The sequence below is a fragment of the Cupressus sempervirens genome, chromosome 9, assembly GCF_028749045.1.
Source record: "Cupressus sempervirens isolate cs-2001-9-10 chromosome 9, ASM2874904v1, whole genome shotgun sequence".
In the NCBI taxonomy this organism is placed as follows: domain Eukaryota; kingdom Viridiplantae; phylum Streptophyta; class Pinopsida; order Cupressales; family Cupressaceae; genus Cupressus; species Cupressus sempervirens.
The window spans coordinates 402,974,283-402,992,696 of NC_143126.1; the positions used below are offsets into that span (position 1 = coordinate 402,974,283).

Consider the following 18,414-nt stretch of genomic DNA (forward strand, 5'->3'; position numbering starts at 1 on the left):
CTCTTTTGTCTTTTAGAGGTGATGCTTGTTCCTATTGAGGTGGTTGCAGATATTTGGAAAGTGGTGGAAATTTTTTTGTGGGCAACAAGTTGTGTTGTAATGGCCTTGACTTAGCGTTGATCAATAACCAGTTTGATTTTTGCAGGCTCTTTGATGAGCATTTTGTGGAGGTTGTTTTGGATGATGGTTTCAGGTTCCATGGTAAAACTCAAAGGTGTAGTTTGGAGATCCATCGAAGCTCCTCTGAGCTCCTTGCTTTGCAGGCTCATTTGTTGATTTAATGTTTTGACCTCTTCCTTTGGGGTCTTGGTAGCAACTAGTTCCTTGTATGGCTTATTTATTTTAGTTGTTATTTTTCCACTAACTTTGTGTTTGTCTTGCTTGGCTTTTGCTTGGGTAGTGTTTCTTCTTTGTGGGGTTTTAGTTCCCTAAAAAAAATTGATTGTATGAGGTTTCAATGTCCCCCTCAAAACTTGCTTTACCTTACTAAAAACATAATGTTGTAACAATATAATTGTTACCTAATTTTGCTTTAAGCTCAATTGGGTAGAGATGGAACACCATTAACTAAAGATGGAAGGTACATGCTCAATTTTGCTAAGTGTTCTTTATCCCAAGGAATATATGTTATCAAATGAATTTTAGATTCAATGAAAGTGCTTTTACAAGAAAGTAGAATTACACAACTCTACCTAAAATTAATTGCATCCTTTATTCATAATTACCAAAGTACAGTGTCTCACACAAGCTATGAGAAGAATTGATTTAATGACATATAAAACAAAACCATACATTTGAAAAGGAAAAATACATGAGAGGAAAAGTGACCTGTCCTTGTCTGAATGACATATCCCAAGGTTGAATTGTATAATCTCCAACTCCTTTCATTTTGTTGCTCTAGGGGTTTTTCCACTATCTCTAAAACATTTCCAAGAGATGAGAAAAATAGTGTTAGAGCTTGATATAGCTAATTATTTCATATACATCATCGCAAAATATATAATTTGCTTTCATATGATGATAAATCAATTTTTTTCTCATCATATATATCATAGAAGAGAAGGGAAATGTCATCAACATCAATTCAATTATGAAATTCATTGTTTTATCTAAAACATTTGTTTAGTGTGCATGCATATGAATATTATTAATGTTGATCAAAATACTCATGGTATCAAATATTATGCTATGTGGGGTAAAATGAGCTCCTACAAGGGTTGAGCTTAGTTTGTTCTCTCTTTTTGACAATGATAAGAGTACAAAGTCTTCATGCTTGTGTCTCATTAAGTAGGTGTGTATAATTCATTACAATGAGTTTTTTTATCACTATTATAAACAATAAATATCTACTCAATAAAATACAATGTGTAAAGAACAACAATAATGTTGTAAAATAGGCTTGACAATAAAGAAGCAATCCTTTCATTGCTCAAAGAAGATTTAAGGTTATAGTGCAACAATTAGAATGAGAGTTAGATCATTGTTAAAAGGATGGTGTCTACAACGATTCTTGTGTGTAAAAGAAATCAATTTGAAGTCCATCTTAGGATAGATGTGCACATTGATTCTAGTCGAAGGTCAACAATAGGTCAAGTCACATGCAATGATAAATTTTAGTAATAAGCTACATTTGATGGTTGTAGAGTGATTAAGACACAATTTTGATGGCAAATAAGGACAACATGAGAGAACTTCCACAAGACATCTTGGATGTCATTATTTTTTTCCTTGCTCTCAAAATTTGTATATTGTTAAGGCTAAATAGCTACAATTGCCATCATATCCATAAAAATTAAGAATGTTGCAATCACAAGGCACTATTTCATAAAGAACAAAGAAATTCAAAAGTTCCTTTTGGTGGTATGACATTATAAAGATGATTATAGTCTTATGGAACGATGAATTTGTCTTCAGTAGAATGATGTGAGGAATATATCAAACCCATAATCTAATATTGTCTCACCCTATTAGGATCCACCATCGATGGGATTTATTGTTGTAGAGATTAGTAAACAAGGAATGATCTAACAAAGTAGCTACTACACTTGGCTTGAAATAGATCCATCTTCATCTCTTTTGACTCATTAGGGACTACACTTTTCCTTCTCTTGGCTTTACAACTTCAAACTTGATCACTTGTGCGCTTGGCTCTTCCTCCTCATCCACACAATCACACTTGTATTGATTTGGCTCATTGGCTTCTCTTCAACACATTTGCTAATTCCTTAGCTATGACTTCTCTCACTTTTGTTCACACTTTTGAGATTACGATTATCTTGACTCTCTTGGCTCTCTAGCTAATGTCTCAACAATCTAACTGTTTCTCTTTTGACTATGTATTCTTTTATACTCACTTCTTGCTTGGCTTTGAAGCCCTAATCTATTAATTAAAAATTTGAATACTCATCCCTACTTCTAGTCAACCTATCGTTGTAGCAATTTGCCACTCTTGTTAGATGTAGCATATTTGTACAGGGGTTACATGTGTGATATGTCCTTGGTGGATTGCTCTTGTTGGAAAGAATTTAAATTTAAATTTTTTTGATTGTACCTCGATATATTAACCCATCATCATTAAGTACAGTGATGAGTGTCCTCCTACCCTCTCCTTGACATGGAAATCATGGGTATCCTACTCCATGCTTTCCTTATTGACTCAACTCAACCATGGACTATATGTTTACTTGTTAATCTGATTTCCTTTCCATTTGGTATTTTTCTGCTCATACTATCTTCGCTTGGCATACCAATTTAAGTGGATTTTCTCTTTCATCACCTATGTTGGGCCTACACTTCATCTTTCTTTGATCACCCTTGTGAACTAGAATCACACATCAATGTGCCTTCTTGTTCATTGCTCCCTACAAGTCTTAGTTCCCTCTTGTGTCTTGACATCAAAGACAACATCTTTGATTATTGAGTCTACCGATTGTTCTACTACTAGTCTTCAAGGTTTAAGAAAGTTATGTCAAAAATCTTGCCCTTTGGCATTAATGGCAACACTTAGATGTTTGCATCATCGTTTTGGTGTTTTTCCTTCTCTTTCTCTTCTAATTTCAACATCTCCCCCTAAGATGATGCATCCACATGCTTTGACTATTCTTTGAATCTCAACTTCTTCCTCATGTCTTCTTGTACTTGCTCTTCTCTTCTCCTTTTGTTTGGTTTGGCTTCCCCCCTTTTTTTCTTCTTTTGCCCTTCTCAACTTTTCCCCCTTTGCCAACAATGCCAAAGGTGACCATCATCTTTCTTCTTCTCTTTTTTTGGTGACTACTCCCCTTATGGAGTAGTCCTTTGTTCTCATCAATCCACCATTGGATTCCTTCGTTTCTTGATCTTGGATTTATGCCTTTCTTTTTTTATCTTAGTTTAGGATGGATAGGGTCAAAACCCCTAGCTTTCCTCTTGGATACTCGAAAGTATACTTCTTAAGAGGTTTTGTGAAGATATCATCTAATTGCACCTTGGTACATATTCCAACTTGGCTTCTTTTGCTTGCATTTTCTCTCTCAAAAAATGGTACTTGATTGATATGTGATTTTTCTTTGAGTGCATCACTAGACTTTTGGGTATGTTGATTGCACTAGTATTATCATAGTTTTTTATAAGAAAAACAAGTTTTAAGGGATCCTGAAACCCATAAGTTTTACAAAAACAAGGCTGATAATAAGCCAAAGAAGCCCAGCCAAAACAGAGGTCCAACAGCTAAAAAAAAAAAAAAAAACTCGAAGGCCCAGCCCAAAACAAAGGCCCACAGAAAGGCCAGAAAACAAACAAACTAAGATAGACTACAGAAAGCCTGTCGAAAAGCCAAAAGCCAGGAAGACAAAAAGACAAAAGACAAGAAAACTAGTCTTCAGTTATCTTCTCTATTTCCTACATAGTCTGAGCTGCCTCGATTATCTTTTGCTGCTCCTTTGCCATTTGATCCTGGACCTTCTCCATGCCCTGATCCATACTAGTGAGAGTACTGATTGTGGCCTTGTCATCATCCGACCTGGCCTTATCCCTGTTTTGTCCTCCCTCCTCCACTAGCAAGCCCCTGTCCTTAAGTTTACCAGCAAGGGATTGGATGTTGTCATTCATCGAACTCAGGAGAGAAATCATCTGACTTGCCAGATTGTGGTTGTAGTTTTCAAGATTTCTTAATCTCCTTTCATTTAAGCTTTCTCTGTTTTCTTGGTCCTCCTGGTTGCCATTACCTGTCTTATTCTTAATACTTTCCATCTGGGATTCCCTTTCTCTAACTTCCTCTAGCTCATGGAAGAGCCATTTGATTGATCTAAAGTTGTCAATCATACTACTGCGGGCATTATTCAGAAGGTTCATTCCAGTCTCCCTTGCGTTGTCCGAGATGGCCAGGATAGCTTGGTCTATGAGCTCATTGAGCCTAGGCTGCTCCAGGTTGTCCACTAGGATTTGAGGGTTCATAGCTTCCCTAAAAATCCCCATAGTAGCAGTCCTCACATTGAAATTTTTTCAGGCCTTTATCCTATTTTTTACCTGCACTTCCCCCTCATTCTCATCAGTGATGACATTCGCTTTTTCCTGCGAAGGAGGCTGAGATTGGACAAGGGAGAGGGGAAGAGGAATAGCATTCGTCTTCTGATTTCTAGTCTCCTCAACTCTCACAACCTCCCTCTTTTATTTTTTCCCAAGTTTCTCCTCTTCCACCTCCTCCTCCAACACTTTGTCAGAATCTTCCGTATCCATTTCCTCCTCCTCCTCAGCATAACCCTCTTTTGCTTGAGCTTGGCCGTGATCCTTAGGGCTTTTCCTGCTGGGAGTTGTAGCAGTGGATAGTTTCCTGGCTTGACTAGTATTATCATAGTTGATAACTACTAGTTCCTCCATTTTCTTTTGAATTCCTTCAAGGAGTTATTTGATCCAAACAACTTGAGTGCAATTTATTATTGTAGCAACATATTATGCTTTAGCTATTAATTGTGATATGTAGTTCTGCTTCATGTTGGCCCATGCAACCAATCTTCCTCCAAAAAAGAACGCACCATCTGTTGTTATCTTTCTATCATCTATGTTCCCTGCCCAGTCAACATCAATAAAGAAATCAAGCTTAAAGTTGACCTCACGACGATACCATAGCCCATATTCTTTATTACCCTTTAGCTATCTGAAGATGCTATCTCAACTACCATATGTGACTTTTGGATTGGCAGAGAATCTAGCTACTATTCCAACCACTATGCTATGTTTGGTCTTTTATGGACAACATACTGCAGTTTACCAATCATGGATCAATAGGTTGTTTCAATTACTTTAGGGATTTCATCCTTATTTGATAGCTTGCAATCGGTCACCATTGGAGTACCTAGTGGTTTTTCTTCCTTCATACCAAATATCTTCAAGGTTTCCTTCACATACTTTGTTTACCTTGCAAAGATCCCTCTTTTCATTTGGAATACTCAAAGTCTAATGAAGGATTTGATTTCTTCGATCATGGACATTTTGAATTCTTTATTTATGGCTTTAGTGAACTCAATACTTAGTTTATCATCTCCTCCAAAGATGATGTCATCAACAAATATTTCTACCATCTCCTCCAAAGATGATGGCATCAACAAAGATTTCTACAATTAGCACACTTGCTTATGTTTCTTGCTTCATGTATAAGTTGCAATTGCCACTTGTTCTTATAAACCCAATCTTTATCAAGTATAACTGCAGTCTCTCATACCAAGCTCTGGGTGCTTGTTGCAATTCATAAAAATCTTTTTTAGTCTACATACTTGATTTTTAGCTTGTTCATTCTCAAACCCTTTTGGTTGGTCAATGTGCATTTCCTGTTTTAGAACTCTATTTAGAAATGCAGACTTTATGTCCATATGGTACACTTCAAAATTCTTGTAGGCTGTAAATGCTAGGAGTAGTTCTAGTCCTTCCATTCTAGCCACTAACGCAAAGGTTTCTTTGTAATCTATTTCTTTTTCTTGTGCATAGCCTTTGTAAACAAGTGTGGCCTTGTTTCTAACCATCTCTCAATCCTCACTCATCTTGTTTCAAAATACCCACTTTGTAACAATGAAATTCTTGTCTTTTGGTTGGTGACCAAGGTCCATGTAACATTCTTTACTATTTGATCAATTTCCCCCTCCATTTCCTTTCTCTAGTCTTTGTCTTTTAGAGATTCCCTTGTAGCTTTGGGCATCATGTGTGAGAGCGGACATACTATATCTCTCACCTTTCTCTTGGTCATCACTCCAATGTCCTTGTCTCATGATCTGGTCAACTAAGTGGTGCCTTCTCACATACTTTGCTAGCACTAGTTCCCCTTTGGGTGCTTCTGCTCTTTGTTCTTCATGTTGATCTCCTTCTTCTTGAGTTGATACAACTTGTATAGGTTCCTCTTCTATCACTACTCTTTGCATTGTATCACTTATTGTGATATATTCAAACTATTTGTAGTCTTCTAGTTTTGTGTTTCTCTCTTCCTCATTCTTCTTGAGAACTCATCTACCTTCACATTGGAAGATTCATGTAGCAACATATTATGCTTTAGCTATTAATTGTGATATGTAGTTCTGCTTCATGTTGGCCCATGCAACCAATCTTCCTCCAAAAAAGAACGCACCATCTGTTGTTATCTTTCTATCATCTATGTTCCCTGCCCAGTCTACATCAATAAAGAAATCAAGCTTAAAGTTGACCTCACGATGATACCATAGCCCATATTCTTTATTACCCTTTAGCTATCTGAAGATGCTATCTCAACTACCATATGTGACTTTTGGATTGGCAGAGAATCTAGCTACTATTCCAACCACTATGCTATGTTTGGTCTTTTATGGACAACATACTGCAGTTTACCAATCATGGATCAATAGGTTGTTTCAATTACTTTAGGGATTTCATCCTTATTTGATAGCTTGCAATCGGTCACCATTGGAGTACCTAGTGGTTTTTCTTCCTTCATACCAAATGTCTTCAAGGTTTCCTTCACATACTTTGTTTACCTTGCAAAGATCCCTCTTTTCATTTGGAATACTCAAAGTCTAATGAAGGATTTGATTTCTTCAATCATGGACATTTTGAATTCTTTATTTATGGCTTTAGTGAACTCAATACTTAGTTTATCATCTCCTCCAAAGATGATGTCATCAAAAAATATTTCTACCATCTCCTCCAAAGATGATGCCATCAACAAAGATTTCTACAATTAGCACACTTGCTTATGTTTCTTGCTTCATGTATAAGTTGCAATTGCCACTTGTTCTTATAAACCCAATCTTTAACAAGTATAACTGCAGTCTCTCATACCAAGCTCTGGGTGCTTGTTGCAATTCATTAAAATCTTTTTTAGTCTACATACTTGATTTTTAGCTTGTTCATTCTCAAACCCTTTTGGTTGGTCAATGTGAATTTCCTGTTTTAGAACTCTATTTAGAAATGCAGACTTTATGTCCATATGGTACACTTCAAAATTCTTGTAGGCTGTAAATGCTAGGAGTAGTTCTAGTCCTTCCATTCTAGCCACTAATGCAAAGGTTTCTTTGTAATCTATTTCTTTTTCTTGTGCATAGCCTTTGTAAACAAGTGTGGCCTTGTTTCTAACCATCTCTCCATCCTCACTCGTCTTGTTTCAAAATACCCACTTTGTAACAATGAAATTCTTGTCTTTTGGTTGGTGACCAAGGTCCATGTAACATTCTTTACTATTCGATCAATTTCCCTCTCCATTTCCTTTCTCTAGTCTTTGTCTTTTAGAGATTCCCTTGTAGCTTTGGGCATCATGTGTGAGAGCGGACATACTATATCTCTCACCCTTCTCTTGGTCATCACTCCAATGTCCTTGTCTCATGATCTGGTCAACTAAGTGGTGCCTTCTCACATACTTTGCTAGCACTAGTTCCCCTTTGGGTGCTTCTACTCTTTGTTCTTCATGTTGATCTCCTTCTTCTTGAGTTGATACAACTTGTATAGGTTCCTCTTCTACCACTACTCTTTGCATTGTATCACTTATTGTGATATATTCAAACTATTTGTAGTCTTCTAGTTTTGTGTTTCTCTACCTTCACATTGGAAGATTCTACAAGGTAAAAGCACAAACCCATGTCACCTTTTATAAAGAAACAAGATATCAGAATGTGGTAGCTCAACATTAATGACAAAAAAATGGTATTTGTGTTTAGAATATGAAGATGATATAAATTTGATGAAATGTGTAGAATTGGATGAATTTTATGCCTACCTTAAAATAATTGGCGGCACCCAATTATTCGTAGGTCATTCAATCTTGGTCAAATCACCAGAAAGAAAAGCCAGCCTAATTTTTATTATTTTTTTGAGTAAGAATTTATTCATTTTATTTTATTTTGAAGTCCTTTTTTAACTGTAAAAAGTATAGTTGTAGTTCCTGTCAAACAAGTATATGCAAATCATCTTTTTTTGTTTTGATTTGAAAATATCTTATAGATGAAATGTATAGCTAGGGAACAAAAAAAGAAATAATTATTTTTTATGTATATTTTTTTTGTTATAAGTACTCAAGTTTGGCCTTATCAGAATCCAATAGTTTTTTCCTCCTGTAAAAACTTCTTTATCAAATCTATACCTTCTTGAAAAAAAATTACATATTCATGAAGAGGATTCTCTCCTCTAGAGATAAATATGATTTTTTAATATTTTTTTTATATGATTTACTATTTTTTTCCTTTTTAAAGGGAGCATCTTTTGAAATGTTGAAATGCCGACTTATAATATTTTGAGATTATAGCATATTATAACTAATCAAAACACTCAAAATTTTATATAATGATGATATTGAATCTGAGATCTATAAAAGAGTATTTTTTGTTTTTTTGTTTTTTTTATTGAGTTTTGATAGAGAAATGAGATCTGACCAAAATAGGATTTGGTATCCTAAACGGTGACACAAGTTTGTGCTTTTACCCTACAATCTTATTTGTTTGGATGTTTAGACATTAGTATGATCCTCTTTTCATAGTGAATGAGATAACCTTGAGATATCATCTCTCTTGATGTAGCATTTACTTCCAAATACCTTGAGATAACTGTGGTTTGGTGTATGACCAAACCATAGTTCATAGAGAGTCTTCTTTGTTCCCTTCTTCACTTGTATCTTGTTCAAGGTGTACACAATTGTGTTTATAGCTTCTCTCTAGTAGATTTGTGCCATATTGTCTTGAATCATCAATGTCCCTACACAATCTATGATGGTTGTGTTTCTTCTTCTAGAAACAACATTATGTTGAGGTCTTGTGGGAGCTGACATTTGTCTCTTGATTCCATATGTTGAGGTCTTGTGGGAGCTAACATTTGTATCTTGATTCCATGCTCACAAAAACTTTCAAAGTCTTGTGAGGTGAACTCACCTCCTTGGTTTGATCTCAAGCACTCCAATGCTTTACCGGTCTCCCTTTCCACTTTTTCTTTGTAGACTTTGAACATGTGAAAGGCTTCTAACTTTTATTTTAAGTAGACTATCCACATCATTCTAGAAAAATCATCAATATATAACATAAAGTATCTATCACCATATACACTCTTCATCCTTGTGGGACCACACGAGTCAATATTGACTAGATGTATAATGTTCAGAAGTGACTTGCTATAAGAACTACAAATTGCCAACTTTCCTAATTGACAATCTTTACACATAACATTATCTAGTTTGAAAATAGGAGGTAAACCCCTTACAAAAAAATTTCTTCCTACTTTAACGATGCTTTCAAATTTCACATGACATAGTCTTCTATGCCATAACTAATTGTTATCATTTTTAGTTATCATGCAAGTATTATTAGAAATATTGAGGTAGAAAAGGTTACCTCTGTTTTTTTTTCCTATACCTAAGAGTTTTCTTGTCTTGTCAAATTTTCTACAAGACCCTTTGTTAAATTCAAATTTATAACCTTTGTCCATCAGCTGGGCTACACTCAACATGTTATATTTCAATCCTTCCACTAGATTTACATCTTCATAGGTACTGGATTCATTCAGTGCTACAATATCGTTACCTATTACTATGCATGGTGAGTTGTTGTTGAACTTCACCATTCCTCCATCGTAGGCCTTGAACAAGTGGAACTTGTTCATGTCACTAAACATATGGTACAAGAAATTGCTATCTATTATCTAATTCTTGTGAATAGTGGTACTGGATATTAGGGCCCTCTCCACCCTTTCTTCTGTGATGGAAAAAAAGGATAAGTTTTCCTTGTCTTCAATATCATCACTGGTTGACTCTTCATCAATCACACCTTCTTTGAAAATGTAGCATCTCTTCTTCTCCTTCCATTTGGAGCTCTTCCATCTTTTGTCAGTTTCCTCCTTCACATTTTTTGGACATTGAGCAACATAGTGTCCTACCTTTTGTGGTCAAAGCATTTGAAAGGAATCTTACCTATGTGCTTTCATTTTCCTCTAACCATTCCTTTTGCAAATAAAGCCTCCAACTCTTCTTGTTCAACTTCTTCTGCATGTAGATTCTCTAGTTCTCTTTTGTATCTATGCATGCTTTCCTCCTCCCTTCCTTTTTGTATTGTAGCTAGTGCAATTGGGGTTCTGAATGCAATTTCAACCTTAGATGGTAGATTTTTGTTGAAGTTACTAAGCTCAAATGTAGTGAGCTTTCCTAATAGGGCATAAGAGACACTTCCATCTTGTCTATTGTTCCCATCTCTTGAACAGTTGATGCCCTTATGGAATATTTAGGTTGTAGGATTCTCATTATCTTTCTTACACACCCATCTTCTTGTAGTACACCTCTAGATGCTCTAATATTTAGCATAACATCCTTTGTTTGCTTGTCATAGGCCTCAAAGTCTTCACCTTCTTGCATACTCATGTCATCAAACTTGCCTCTCAGGATTTCAGATTTAGCCTTCATGACATGTTTATTGCCACCATAAACAATTTTGAGTTTGTCCCACATGTCATACGTTGTTTCTAGGTGTTCAATATCTTTGTACTCAAAGTAGGACATGGTGCTTTCTGGAACATCCATTGTGGATATGTGCATTTCTTTCTCCTTTAATTAGTTTGCATTGAGTTGACTAGAAGGTTCAACATATTTGACCTCAACATTGGTCTTGTAAGCATTGCCAAGAGTTCTTAGGCGTAAATGCATCTTTCTACACCATGAACTTTAGTTCTCACTAGGAAAATTTGGTGTATCTTTCTTAAACATCTTTATCTTTTCCTCAAGCTATTAAACTCATTACTTTAGAGGACCTAGGCTCTAATACCAATTTTTTATCCAAATATAGGTTAGTATACTGGGGGAGGGGTGAGTCAGCATAATCACTAGTTTCAATTTTTCACTCTCTACCACACTATTAAGTAGTCTACAGGTTTGTGCTATCTAAAACTTAACCAATCATGATTAAATAAAACCAAAGAACATGAATATAGAAGCACATAACACACTATTTATCTCATGAAAACTTAGCTAGGGTAAAAACTATGGTGTATAAGTCAATCCTCACAAATCTTGCACTCTCCTAAAGGGCACCCAATCAAGAGCTTATCTTTATTAGAAGATTATAAATACACTGTTAGGTGCCACCCTGTTGAGAAATTCAATGTGTTACCCTGTTAGGGGATTTAATATAAAGAACCTATTAAGATCCACCCTCAACAAGATTTACTATTGTAGAAATCAGTAAACAATAGGGAATGATCTAACAAAGTAGCTACTACACTTAGCTTGAAATGGATCCATCTTTAGCTCCTTTGACCTGTTTGGGACTATGCTCTACTTTCTCTTGGCTCTGCAACTTTAGGCTCGATCACTTGTGTGCTTGGATCTTCCTACTCATGCATACAATCTCACTTGTACTAATATGGCTTACCAACTTCTCAACACATATGGTAAGTCTTTAGTTGTGACTTCTCTTTATCACTTTTCTTCACACTTTTGAGATTATTCTCAGCTTGGCTTTCTTGGCTCTCTAGCTAATCACTCAACAATATAACATTCTCTTTTGACTCTTTCTTCTTTTAGACTCACTTATTTCTTGGTTTTGAAGCCCTAATCTGTGAATTCAAAATTTGAATTCTCACCCTTACTTGTAGCTAGACTTTCCATTGTAATAGTGTGTCGCTCTTGTCAAATGTAGTATGTTCATATAGGAGTCATGGGTTTCAAGTGTTCTTGATAGATTTCTCTTGTTGGAAAGAATTCAAAATTGAATTCTTTAGATTGTTCTTTAATATTTTAACCCATCAATATTAAGTGCAATGATGAGTGCTCTTGTACCATCTTCATAATGTAGTAGCCATAGGTATCCTACTCCATGCTTTCCTTGCTGACTCAACTCAACCATCACGTATGGTCACCAGTCAATCTGATTTCCATTTTGCATGGTATATTTTTACTCATACTATCTTCACTTAGCATACTATAATTTAAGTGGATCTCCTCTGTCATCACCTTTTTTGGACCTTCTCTTCATTTTTCTTTGATCACCCTTGTGAATCGGAGTTGCACATCAATGTGCCTTTCCATTCATTTCTTCCTATTGGTCTTAGTTCCTTCTTGTGTGTTGACATCAATGACAACATCTTTGATAACTGAGTCTATTTGTTGTTCTACCCATTAGTCTTCAAGGTTCTAGATAGTTAAATGCCAACACATGGCTCATTTTCTACCTTGAAAAAACACAAATGACGATTCACACATTGTAGACATTTTCTTTAGAGAAGTGATTAGAATTCATGGGCTTCCTTCAAGTATAGTATTAGATATAGATGCAAATTTTGTGGGCCCTTTCTATAGGACACTAGGGAGATAAAGTATTGTTAATATTTTTCAAAGTTTCTAAGTCTAGGAGTTTTCATCTCTTAGGTCTCTAGTCAAGTATTCCATGTTTTTGCAAGACTTGTGTTATGCCTTTTGATCAGTGACATACAACTACTAGGACTTTTGTGATCTAGTTAGGATCTAAGATTATTAAAGAAAGAATGTGTATTGTTTAACATAAGCTAATTCAAAGCATTAAATAAGTGAATTAACAAAACTAATTCATAATTGAACAATGCATATAAAGGTAATGAATTGAAGAATTAGAGTAGAGAGATAGAAGACAAAACATAATTGATATTAGAGTTTTTCTACGTGGACTACATCTCTACATCCCTCTCTAATAAGGTGACCGACCAATTAACTCTAAGAAATCAATTACACATGTTTACAAGTGCTTCACATCAAGTACCTTACTAGACATTCCTCTCCTGTATAGGAATAATCATAAGTCCCCAAAATCATAATCTTTTTCTCATCACCTGAGTACCTTCCCAAGGCCTTTTACCCTACTTTTATATATAATTTTTGCTTGAAATAAGCTAAAAAAACCATAATAAATTAATCCCCCATTCTGAGTCAAACATCCTTGTATTGACCTCTTTTCCCATTTTGTGGTTATGGCTTTAGTCACTACCATATGTGGACCCATTTTGCAATGATAGGTTGTTGCAATTACGACGTCTACCTGTCGCCCTAGCAATAGAACCATGAATTGGCTCCTTTTGGACGATTGTTGGACTTTTGTTTTCACAAATTACAATGGCAAGAGCATTTTTCGTAACATCAACAACTGACACTATCATAATTTGGAAGAAGGAAGGAACAAGATTTCATGTTCATAACGTCACAATTGCGACAATATGTTGTCGTAATTTTGACAGTTTAGACTTTTAGTCAATCGTTGCAATTGCAACATGTATACGGCAACATTTTTGTACAAGCAATGACTATCTATTGAATTTTGCCAACATAGTTACAAAACTATTGCGATAGATGTTTTGTGCAAGGGGTGGCTAGTAGTTGGAATGGACTGTTTGGTTGAATTATTAAAAAAAAAAATTTCTTATGTGCCACTGCAAGACTAATGGATAGCCATGGCACCAAAAGTTTCTTTTTTTAAGATCATAGTTTTTGCATGGGAAAACATGTGTTTCCTTTAATGTTGTTTATGGTTTGTTTTCATGATGCTACTTCATATTGAGATTATTCTTTACGAATTATAGAGTCCCCAAGAGCAAAGGATGTGACACAACTGTTGGGTGATGCGACGTGCTCCCCTGCCCACAGGTGGTTAATTATGTGGTGTTCCATGTTCACTAACAGTCATGGCTTTTGGTGTAACGGCAAATGGGCCCTACAATTGGTATCAGAGCTTGGTTTTGGCCTGGTCATGGGTTCAAATCTCCCCGGTGCCATCCCGACCCGCGTAAGCACCTGGTATGCGTGTTGAGGGGGAGATTGTTGGGTGATGCGACGCGCTCCCCTACCCACAGGTGGTTAATTATGTGGTGTTCCATGTTCACTAACAGTCATGGCTTTTGGTGTAATGGCAAATGGGCCCTACAACAACATAGTACAGATATCTTGAAGACTTAGAAAAAATCACAGCATGCTTAAACCCAACAAATCTATATGTTGATAGGCACTTAGCAAAGAGAGTGATGCATACATATCCAAAACTAGGGGAACAAATTGCAATCCACTAGATTTTAACCTATAAAGTTCATATGGTACACTTGTGTTTTATTAGAGTGAAAGAGCCCAAAATGCTTCTTTGTGGTATCCCCAAGCTTCAAATCCTCATTGAACATGGCAAACAAAAAAACCCTCCATGGCCTAGTTAGGCCTCTTGGGAGTCCCTTGAGAAGACAAAATATGCTTGATATAATTATTGCTGTAAATCTTTGCATTGGCTACATTTGCAACACCATTAGCATTCCCATTAGAAGGCTAACCACTTTCAACAACAACAATTGGAATGTCTGAGTGACCCAAGGCTTCCATGGCATAAATGAGAGCATCCATACTTGTATCAAACAAATTCTTGTAACCCACTTCATTGGCGGTCTCCTCTTGGAAGAGGTCATAAGGGAGAAGAATGTCTTTGGGATTAGAGGCATAGGAAAAATAGGGGTACACATCTGCCATAAAGGGGGACTTTGTTTGTGAAAAAAAAGTCCAAGATGGAGTGCATGATTGAGGCTATTTTAGGGCTGAAGGTTCCTAAAGAAGGGGGATAAGAATTGTCAAGGGTAGACATGGGTATTATTGCAGAGACCTTGATTTGGTTGTGTAAGTTGATGGCTTGGAGTGCATTGTAGATTTTTTCATGACAAGAAAGAGGTTGGATGTATAGGGTGTATCAAACATTATCTCATTCCCCAATGAGATGTATTTTATGAGGGTTTTGGGGTATTGGGGCTTAATGTTTTTTGCAACCCATTGCCTTGTAGTGGCTTGGCTTGATGAAATGTTAGGAAGCTCCTCATTTGAGACTCCCATTGTTACTTGTATGCCCTTTTTTTGGAATGCATTGAGAGTCTTCTGATTAGCATCATATATTCTCACTTTGCTAATTCTGTTGGAGTTGTACATGTCTGCCACTTCCTCTAGAGATGGTAAGTTGTCACCCAACCTTCCATAGCATACTCCTATGGAATCTCCTATTGTTGTTGCACCTACAAGAATACATAAGAAATAGTTAGTTACGAGAGTGGATGAGATAGTAGTTGTGGGTGCGAGCTTAGGGAAAGACTAGTGTCCCATGGGTGAAGAATAGTTGGGCCCAAGCCACTCTCTCCATTTGAACCTGGAGGTGGAATCAAACCCAAGACCATGAGGGTGATCCACAACTTCAAGCCTATTAGTCATCTATAACCTTTCTTGTTGGGTCTTGGAATTAAGGAAGGAAAAAATGATTCTAATACAAAAGAGGAAGAATGGTACATTGAAAAACATTCCAAATTCTCTTCCATCCCCATATCAAATTAGATATGTCATACACATATCATTTGTTCTTATAGATATGGTCTATTTGGAATTTAATTTTTATTCTTTGGTATATTTATTCTAGGAGAATTTCTAACACCATACAAATGCTCCTTATAAGAGTTACCATAAAATTAGATCTAAAAATTGTGCTAAAATAAAAAATAATCCCATCCTTGCGCCTTAGATTCATTATGACTGTTGGAATGGGTAACTGTGTTGGAAGAGAAAGGATATTCTTTCTCTTGGTTGGCTTATATGTTTTAAAGTGTCTTTTAATTTGAAATAAATAATATAGTCCATTCAGGCTAGCTTTAATTCCTATGTAAACTTGAGGGACTCAATATCTGTACATGTGGTTACTTAGCTAAAGGAAACTTGTTATTAGGATGCATGCTTACTCAAAAATGTTGTAATATTCTATATTAGTAGAGAAATGATGATATCTTGTTTAAAAAATAATAATACACACTCATTTTCGCATTCTTAGAATGTCTAATTAGTTTTAGATTAGTTCAAATTCTAATTTAGATAAGATATAAATTAAAACTATTAAACTACACTCAAGAGCTAGAAGAATGGAACCAATAAATATGACTTTTCATTCAAATAAAAATCTATATAATTTATGCATATGAACTTGACTGTTTATTCAACAATATAAAACAATATCTAAAACTAAATTGAGTAATTTTTTAGTACGTATACATGCAGTTTTGTTATCCATAAAGCTAAAATTAATAATACAAAAAACTGAAAACTAAGACAAAACAGTATAGCATGGGCTTTATTAAAAAAGCTCAAGATTATTATTATTATATATAGATCATGATTCATCCATATCTTCAAACAAGATATCCTATGAAGCAAAAAGATTAAGAAAAAAATCCAATTGCAAGAAGTTCTAACAATGTAGAACACTGCAAAAAATGCAACCTTTCAAAGAAAAATAGGGATATCAATGAATCAATTATTGACATGGATTCTTTAGTTCTACCCAACAATTTGGTAGATTCCCAATTCAAAGTAGGTAGAACTATAAAAATAAAGATAAAGATTCCTAATATTTAATTATTTTTATTTTTTAATCAAACCTTCATGAATGATATCCAAATATCTACAACCACATAAATTCCCTTATATGGTACTATAAAGTCAAATGATACATTTATTAATGCAGTTCAATGCTAACCAGTAAAGCTATAATCATTTCATACTTTTTAAAATTATATTAACTCACTATTATTTCCCCCCTTACCTTTGGAAATGCTTCTTACCAGAGGTAATTAATAACCCTCATGACTAGGTGATGTGGAAATTTAAGAATTATGAATTGCAATGGCTACATCAGCATAATAATTGATCATCATTTTGTGAAGAAAATGGGAAGGTTTATAAAATAAACCAGTCAACTAGGACGTGGCATTCATTATTCTTTTCCAAATATCCCAATCTGATAATAAATGATGATATGTAATGTAAAATATTAATGTCTATCTTAATGACTACTTGTGACACAAAAAAACAAATGTTTCAAAAACTCAATTATATTTGATTAGAAACTTTAATTTAATGAATCAAACCAACACATAAAATCTATAGATATTCATCTTAGAATTAATGTTTATGAAATCAAAAACAAAATTAATCATGCAGAGATCCTCACCATAAAAATTCAGGTCCATGCAAAGGAAGAGTATGAACATCATAGTAGAAAGCTGATGGATTGAATTCTTGCCCTTGAAATTTACATAACATCTCTTCATCTTGAAGATAAATTTTTATTAGAGTAGATAACTCCTTGAATTTAACAAACAATCCTTTCTATGTCATACATCAACATTATTTATATTGTCAATTTTGGTGCTCTTTATTGTCCTTATATAGTGAGTGACATGGATGGTTTGATAGAATTTGACGAGGAGATGCTTTCAAGTGTGAGAAGGGTCTAGCTACTCAACAATATTCTTGTGATTTGTATGTTACACATGTCAAGGATGGCTAGATTGAAAACTATGTTGCTTCATTAATTTTTTTGAAATGATGCACTTATATTATTATTGGTAAATGTCCCCTCTTAGAAAATTAGGGATTCAAGAGCTCACTATTTTGGATATTTGTAATAGAGACTTGATACTCACATGAGTTTTATTCCGTGTTTTTTTTAATCATAAGAATTTAGTATTTATTATGATAGTAAGGATTGTGTTGATCTTTGATGATATATAAAGTAGGAATAGATGTATTGTATTCAATTTCATTAACAATCATTTTTTAAAATTTTACTATTTCTTTTAGAAAATCTAAAATTCTTAGAGAATAAAATTAGTTTTCTTTAAAAATATTCATATTCATGTGACAAAATATAACAAAAAAGAGTTCCAGACCTGTAAAAGTGACATCATTTTTCCATCTTCTAGTGCATGTCATTTTTATGTCGCATCCAAAATAAGATTCTACCACTCTGAATTGAGAATGCACATGCAACTGCATTCTATATTCATGGACAGTAGGTGGAGCTGAAAAAGTTCACCATGCTTACACTTATTTAATAGGTCTATTAATTTTTTTAAATTATAGACCATCATGAACATTAGAACTCTAGCTACTATGGCTGAGAGAATGTCCTTAGCAAGCCAACG

The 18,414-nt window shown here is 34.9% G+C and overlaps 1 pseudogene; it reads right to left on the bottom strand.

Annotated features, from left to right (window-relative positions):
* Window positions 1–14,493: 14,493 nt before the first annotated feature.
* On the bottom strand, window positions 14,494–17,538 carry LOC149538962 (glucan endo-1,3-beta-glucosidase, acidic-like; annotated as a pseudogene).
* Between the last annotated feature and the right edge of the window lie 876 nt (window positions 17,539–18,414).